The sequence below is a fragment of the Sinocyclocheilus grahami genome, unplaced genomic scaffold (genome assembly GCF_001515645.1).
Source record: "Sinocyclocheilus grahami isolate Dianchi unplaced genomic scaffold, SAMN03320097.WGS_v1.1 scaffold1275.1, whole genome shotgun sequence".
In the NCBI taxonomy this organism is placed as follows: domain Eukaryota; kingdom Metazoa; phylum Chordata; class Actinopteri; order Cypriniformes; family Cyprinidae; genus Sinocyclocheilus; species Sinocyclocheilus grahami.
The window spans coordinates 217785-223899 of NW_015506454.1; positions in this window are offsets into that span (position 1 = coordinate 217785).

Here is a 6115-nt window from a genome sequence, read left to right on the forward strand (position 1 = left end):
GTTTTCTCTTGTTTGGTGGGTGTGTCAGAAATGCCAGCATGTATATAAACCACGCGGTATTAAAGACACAGCTCGCATAATGTAATTAACATCAGAATAAATTCACAAGAGCAAGTATATTGCTTGCACATGCTTTTTTTACATTAAAGGCAAAATAACTGAAATAATAAGAGCACATGCATAGATCTGGAACTTCTTTAAGTCTGTCTAAATATAATTTAGTAATTGCAATGGTCCATATCCTTTCCTTAGGAAGGTGTGCTAGACACTGATTAATAATGTAACATAAAAATACTATACATATTTATATATTTTGCTATTGCATTGTGGAGTGACACTTTCATAAACTTTTCTATACTCTCCCGATTATGTAATGGTAAATATTACAATATCATAGCACAACAACAGTGATCAGCAATAAGCCTAATACTTGCAATGAAAATAATAAGGTCATATAGATCCTAACACAGTCTCGGAGGTAAGAAGAGGATGATCCTTCACCTGAAAGGTTTCTTTTCATCCTGAAATGTGAGGCAAATGTTGGATCACAATAATTAGGAACCACAGTCTTAGGAACTTTCACTCAACGTTCTCTTTTATTCTGGAGGGCGAGGGCAGTGACTGTAACATCGAGCGTATTTTGCAGTATTAAACACGTATTTATGCCGATTTCATCAGGCTCCGAAAATTCTCCGAAAAAAAAAGAACACAAAGAATGGCCTTCTCAGCTGCCGTAGCTGCAACTCTTGCGTCATCAGAACAGTGTTTAACGCACCACCGTTTCCGTTTAAAACACGTTTTGCACCGTTTTGTCGGTGTGTGTGTGTGTGAGAGTGTGTGTGTGCTTATATATTCAGTATTTTATCCATGGACATTTTTTTAGAGGGCATTTTCCCACTAATCTCATTAATAATTTCATTTCAAATTCTTACATTTCATCTATAAATTCAATTATAATAATGTGATTATCTATACGTTATCAAATTAAATAATATTATGAGATTATTTTAAATATTTTTGAATATACAAACAAGAAATGATGGTGGAAATGATACTTTTCAACGAAATTAAAACGCCAGTAGGTGCCAGTAGTGAGTGAGTCATTGAGTCGTTCATTCAAACGATTCGTTCAAACGGCAGATTCATCAGATGTTAATGCGTGGGCTAATGAAACTTTGATTAAACCGATTCGTTCAAAACACGGAATCAATCAGCAATGAATCGTCTGGTTGCTGTGAGATGCGCTGTGTTCTGCCTAAAATGTAAGTGACCTAATATTATTGTATTTGCTTATTGATGTCGTAATGGTGAAAACGTTGTTTGATGTTGCCTAACTAACTGCATTTTAAATATAAAAACTTTCCATTTTGAATGTTTACCTCAGCTCAGCCCGGATGGCCCCGGCCCAATTTAAACCCTATATATATATATATAAAGATTAATTTAGTCAACTTTTAGAATTCCAAGAAATGGACCATGGGTATTTAGATCTACTTTAGGTCATTTTCTGAGGATTAAAATAATTTTTATTATTCACGTCTTTCACACAGATTGGAGTTGGGTGGTATATTTTCCTAATATTCAATTGAAGCAGCAATCTGACGTTTGAGGGGTGCAGCTCGTTTTTCTCGCTTTTAACTGCTCTGAAAATCACACTCGGCTCTCTTCGTTTGTAAAAGATTCGAAGCCGGGCTTTAAAACACGGTCCTGCCAGCACAAGCCCGTTTTTCCCCCGTTCTCTGTTGGTATAAACCCGTTCGTGTTTATTTAAACGGAAAGCTTTTTCATGGCAATCCACGGAACCGTGTTGAAAACCAATCGGCTCACACTACTTCATTTCTGTCTGAGGCGCTACGCTTCCCGCCTCACAGGATGGTGGCACGCAGAGGCGGGAAATCCTCTGAACCAATAATAATTGGTCATTTTCATGGCTCGGCAGCAGCCGCTCATCTACATTGTACAGACGTTTCCCACGCTTGCGGGCCGATTGATTTCCCTGCTGGTTGAGTTATTTGTCCGATCCAGTTCGCTCGGACAGCGCGAGAACTTCGGTTCTGACTCGAGTCATGGGTTTCTTCTTCCCACCAACAAACCGCAGCCAGTGCGGCCGTTAAATGACTCTGCTGAGTTTGAAAATCAGCCGTTGGTTTGCGCGGCAATTAGGTCATTTAAATAACACACATCGAAGACTCGAGAAAAGCACATCGTCTGTTCTTTTTACTCTTAAGTTCAGAGTTTAAGTGTGTTTTAACATCAAAGAAACGCTCAGACTTTCCACCATGACGGCTCCATTCTCTCTCCGTCTCGTTCCCACACTCTGATAGTGTTTTACAGGTGGCTTTTCATTCCCTGCTGATTATTTATCCTGCTTTCCTCCACAGAAGTCCTGCCAGCTCTGAAATAACGCCCGAGGCCTGTGTGTTGTCTCTGACAACAGCTGATCATTAGTCTGAAATACAGCCATGGCCTTTGAAACCAGCTCAGCTCCTTCACTGAGTTCTAGTAGGTTTAGTCTTTCGCAGGATTTGTGTTCTGGAAAACGCTCAAAAGTCAGACATGACCGATGGATTTTGAGGACGCTTCATGATTTTCCAGGATGGCTGTGCCGAACCGCTTTTTTTGTTTTGGCATGCGGTGTACCGAAAGTCACCGAAATGCAATTCGAAACTCGAAACTACTCAACATTGGCTGGTGTTGTCTACGAGTGTTTCAGCTGAAATCTTTGAGAAAACGTTATATGTTGCTCGGAAACAAAACACCAGGCATCTAAAAAAGATGTCACACTTCCATTATGAATCAGATGTTCCTCAAATTAAGAATAACAATAAATCTAAATGAGATTATAGTCAGTCCAGAGCTGATATGATTGATGTAAACATGTTTGAGTCGAATGTGAGGAGCTGCAACTAAAACCCATTTTGTTAAATCTAAAACCAAATTGAAGAAAGATTATAGACCCTAAGTACAGTAAGAATAGCTTTAAAATAACATGGTCGTTTGACGAGAAATGTTTGAGTTCATAATGCGATCTCTGACTTTTGATCGCAAGCTTTAGTTATCTTGGCAAATTATGGCAGTTCTAGTATTCTTGATGTGTAAATACTATGGTAATCTATTATCATGGCATTACATCTGACAGCACCTCTGTAGCACAAATGCAACATGAGACATTGTTGAGATCTCTTTTGAAACTAGAGGAGAAACGTGAGATTAGTGGGGTCTTTTTCTCAGGAGAAGTATCCGAGAAGTAGGAGACTAGCAAAGGTCTCAATGCTCTTCATTTTTATTTTGCTGATGCAACGCAGTGAAGCACATGGGCTTGTAGGAGATTTAATGTGATTTGCCGAATGTGAGGCACTGCAACAAACTCATTTTTGGTAAACTAAAACCAAATGAAAGAAAGACTATAGACCGTAATGAGTTACTAGTCAAAATACAGTAATAATACAGTACACTCTTAAAAATAAAGGTGCTTCACGGTGCCATAGAAGAACCTTTTTGTCTAAACGGTTCCATAAAGAAGCTTTAACATCTGAAGAACCTTTCTGTTTCACAAAAGCTTCTTTGTGGCCAAAGAAGGTTCTTCAGATTATACAAAGGTAAGAAAGAGATGTTCTTTAAAGAACCTTTGACTGAATGATTCTTTGTGGAACCAAAAATGGTTTTTCTATGGCATCGCTTGAAGAACCCTTTGAAGCATCTTTATTTTTAAGTGTGATAATACTTTAAAATATCATGAAAGCCAGATTAGATAATTTGGCCATTGAATAATATGATGAGTTCATAATTAATTTTGATCACAAAAATGAGTTATCTTGGCAAATCTGGTCTGAGCATCATGAGATATTGTTGAGGTCTCTTTTGAAAGAGGAGACACATTTGAGAAGCAATAGACTCTGTTTTTATTTCACTGATGCAACACAGTTAATAATCAGGGCTATTAGGAGCTCTAATGTGATGTGTTTTTGGAGCAAATGTGTGGTTTATTATAAATGTCATTGAGTCTAGTGTGTGTGTGGTCTGACCGTACCGCGTTCCCAGCGCTCTTACATGGCTTTAAACTCATCAGATCTGAGAGGGGTCACTTTACTGACTCGATCCTGATTCACGCGTGTACTGATGTGTGTACGGAGCCTCAGAGGAGGACAATCTGCTGGTATGTTATCCTGAAATGATCCCAAAATGAGCAAATAGTTCTTGTAGCCTGTAAAAGTTGTGAGAGCTGCTGGAAAGTGGGAAAAGCGAGAAAATGCCAGCAACGCGAAGCTCCATCCGTACGGCTGATCTCAGCCTTCATTAACTGCTGTAAGCTGCTTGTGTGACTTTCATCAAAGCAAACAAATAAATGTCAGAGAAATTGAATTAATTCCCAGCATGCCGAGTGCCAAAGACCCCCCACTGCCATGGAAAAGTTGAATGTTGATGCTCTGGGTTTTGGTGTCTTGGAGAAAGAAAGACCTGGGCAATGGTCCTCTGGTTGGTTTTTCTACTAGCAAACCCTATTTCTAATGCATAAAAACTCAGGAAAAGCCAGAGACAAATGCATGACTTTTTGGGGCTTTCGTATGTTTGGAAATAAATATGCACATACAAAATATTAAATATTTTTAATGCATGTAACTAGAGAATAGCTAGAGACAAATGCATGTTTTTTGGGGGGGGATTCCATTATAAATAAATTAAATATTATATAGTTCTAATGCATGTAACTTGAGAAAAGCCAAATGCATGGCTTTTATGGGCTTCTGTATGTTTAACAATGAATGAATGAATCAAATATGTTTCTAATGCATATAACTCGAGAAAAGCCAGAGACAAATGCATGACTTTTATGGACGTTTGCATGTTAAGAAAGAAAGAAAGAAAAGCCAGAGACAAATGCACGGCTTTTGTTGGCTTCCATGTGTTTGTTAAATAAGTATAAAAATATAAATTTATTTTATATCATTTAAAAAAATATTTTTAATGTAATACATTTTTGCAATTCCGTTTGGTGAAATTGTTGTTGTTTTGTGAATTAGGCCAGAAACATAGTCTGTGTAAGTAGGTGTCAGACCACAGTTTATAACACAACTTAATTATGCACTGAATTCTCAGAAGTATACACAGAGGAGTAGCACATAAAGTGACTTCTACAGTCAGTTTTCTTTCAGATCAAGTGTCACGGCAGAGCAACAGTCTGAAGAGAATCTTGCTGAGCAAGTTAGTTAAAGTCAAGCTGTTGACATGTTTATGGGAGCTACCTGAAAAATAACATCTGGTTTAAGGGTACAAACATTTGCAGGAAACTCTATCGCCCCCTTGAGGATTGAGGTTTGCTGCCGCCACAGCAGCTCAAGAACACACATTAAGTGCATTTAAACGCCGTCCATTCATTACGGCCTGATTTCCAGAAGCTTTTTCCACACATTTTTGAGTCTGCTTCCCCGTGGATTGCTTTTCCTGTCTGCACGGGAGCAACATCAGACGCAAGTGGCCAAAAGTGAGCCAGACGCCTGGCTGGAGCTTTCCTTGTTCACACACACACACACACACACACACAACACATTAAGTGCATTTAAACGCCGTCCATTCATTACGGCCTGATTTCCAGAAGCTTTTTCCACACATTTTTGAGTCTGCTTCCCCGTGGATTGCTTTTCCTGTCTGCACGGGAGCAACATCAGACGCAAGTGGCCAAAAGTGAGCCAGACGCCTGGCTGGAGCTTTCCTTGTTCACACACACACACACACACACACACAAACACACACACACACACTCTCTCTCTCACACACACACACACACACACACTCACACACACACACACACACACACACACACACACTCACACACACACACACACACACACACACACACACTCACACACACACACACACACACACACACACACACTCACACACACACACACACACACACACACACACACTCACACACACACACACACACACACACACACACACTCACACACACACACACACACACACACACACACACTCACACACACACACACACACACACACACACACACTCACACACACACACACACACACACACACACACACTCACACACACACACACACACACACACACACACACTCACACACACACACACAC